The sequence below is a fragment of the Macrobrachium nipponense genome, chromosome 35 (assembly GCF_015104395.2).
Source record: "Macrobrachium nipponense isolate FS-2020 chromosome 35, ASM1510439v2, whole genome shotgun sequence".
Lineage (NCBI taxonomy): Eukaryota > Metazoa > Arthropoda > Malacostraca > Decapoda > Palaemonidae > Macrobrachium > Macrobrachium nipponense.
In genome coordinates this window covers 367,454-369,953 of record NC_061096.1, presented here as the reverse complement: position 1 = coordinate 369,953, position 2,500 = coordinate 367,454, and the positions used below count along the sequence as shown (strand labels likewise).

Sequence of the window (2,500 nt, the reverse complement as noted above, 5' to 3'; positions counted from 1 at the left end):
CAGGTAGGGAAATGCTGTCGAGATTTCTCCACTCATTGTCTAAATCTTGGATATTCATTCCCCTTGTAAATACGGGGTACAATTTCAGTAAAAGGTAATAATGTTAGTAACATGGACCTCGTGTTGATATCAAGGAGTTTATCTGGATTAAAGAATGAAGCCATATGCCATAATGGATGTTTTAAGTTAAATCTTTTCTGTAACTCCATACACATTTTTATCATGAATGATCTGCACCTATACCTTACATGGTTTAAAAATGGTTGATGTCTGTAGTGTTCGGTTTGAAGTAGCCCATGCACTGCTGCCCCTAAGTAGATATTGTTCAAAGGCACATGTTTTTTTTTTTTTTTTTTCAAGATTAGGGTCAAAAGATATTAAGTCTGCTTTTTCAACAAGGTTCTTACGGCAGAAATATAGCAACAGCGTCTTATACAACCTACTTATTTCAAAATGTAATAAATGAATAGTTGGAGTCTGCCTCTGAGACATTCGATTTAATGCATTAAATGTAGGCAAAATGAAGTTGAGAAAATTGAAATATAGATAAATTGAAGGGTCGTTCATGTCTTTAACAATCAAGTCTACTGCCTGAGTTTTTCCTCTGATTCTTTCTTTATAAAATATTCTTTCAGTGCCTTCCACTGTTCTAAAACTCTTCCAACTGCTTGGTGAAAGGAGAGCCAGCGTGTCTGGCATGCATGGAGGATTTTGTGGGGTTTTAACTCAAAAATACCTTAATATTGCTTGAATTCATATTTCCTCTTTGCACTGTGTGCAAAGTGAGTATAGACATTGCGTATGAAATCCTCGCATTGCCCAGGCAGGGTTTTCGCAGCCTCTGAAGAACAAAGATTAATTGAATGACAAATACATTTAAAAATTGTAATCCCAGGGAGTGTTTCCTTTAGCCTACTGCTCAGGGAGTTAAATGCACCCATTACATTTGGAACACCATCTGCAGCGAATCCTATGAAGTTACTCAGAGGAATCTGATGAGCCTCTCATATTCCCATAAGTTTTTTGAAAAGTACTTCCCCACTAGAACCAACGTTTTCAGCATTACCTTCATAAATATCAATTAGGTCTAGCATTCTAGTCTTAATAGTACAATTTTTAGAGTCAAAATACTTAACTATAATAGTGAGGAACTTGCTTGCAGTGATGTCAGTTGACTCGTCTATGATAATGGAAAATAAATTGTTCTTTAATTTTTCAACTAAATCATTTGTCATACAGGTACATAGGTTTTCTTGTTATTTCAGTGCATTTAGTTCTTTTCATTTGTAGGCCTTGTGCAATTACCGAATCTAGAAACATTGTTTTACATAAGTCAATGAGAAGGTCGGCAATCAAGAAAGGCAGGTTGTGTTCTGCAATAAAGCAAATCAGCAAGATTGTTGCCAAATTTATCTGGTGTTTCACATTAGGCCTATGGAGGTCTTCGTCATTCTGGGTCTGACTGGCTTCACTGACGAGATGAATGTTGGTTGTCTGTTGAATTTACACAAGTTATAAAAGATTCATACAGTTTGTATCATTTTCACAATTATCAGCAGTAAATCAAATTAATACAGTAGAAGAATAAAAGTGATTGTTTCCTTTACCTTGTGCCGTTTGATAGTCGTCAGTTCTGCAAGAAACTCTTTCTGACAAATATTGCAGAATGCTTTGGTGGGATCACCCTCTACCCTGGATAACCAGGGTTTAAACTCCTCCGTTAATAGCCAGTCATCCCGCAATTTTCTTTTGTTAGCCATAGCTGCCTTTTGGAGGAATAATACAAAAGATTTATTGAGTAGCCTACTATATCATTATTAATTATTTGCATAATGATATGGTTATGATGTATTATGTTAATCGTTGACACTTACCCTTGTCAAGAAGAAGGATGTACGGTGAAGTGCCGGTGGAGTGTGATTTACGTCTGGAGTCACTCTGTTGTAGGCCTAGGCTAACCTCTGGTTCAATTCCGAGGTTATTTGTCTTATTTATCACCCATATTGGATTAATACCACACAAAAGACACAGAATTTTTTTTAACGTTAATTTTATGATTTAACGGTTAGAATGCGGAAACTTTAATGGTTAGAATGCGTATTTTCCAATGTAGAATTATTTTCCGTGACGTAAAAAAAATCCACGTCAGTGACGTCACTACTTTAATATAAAGTATTATTGACGAGGAAAAGTAAAAGATTGCAATAAAATTCATTTCTATAAATAAGCAGGATATGTTTTATAGCTTTATTTTCATAATGAAACATAAAAAGGCAAAGTGAAGAATTTTTTTCTTCAGTGCCGTGGAATTTTATTTCACAGCGACGTGGCCTCTGGTCGGAAAAGCCACGGATGTCACCAGAAAGCCACACAATTCGACGAAATTCCTCAAAACGGCAACCCTGGGCGACACTCAAACATACAGGAAAATGAACGCAATTCTTCACGTGCTTACACTTCAACCTTTTTGAAGGTAAGCAACTAAAAAATATTCAAGAAA

The 2,500-nt window shown here is 35.8% G+C and overlaps 1 pseudogene; it reads right to left on the bottom strand.

Annotated features, from left to right (window-relative positions):
- Positions 1-584: 584 nt before the first annotated feature.
- Positions 585-2,500, bottom strand: part of LOC135208163 (uncharacterized) — a 3,401-nt pseudogene continuing 1,485 nt past the window's right edge.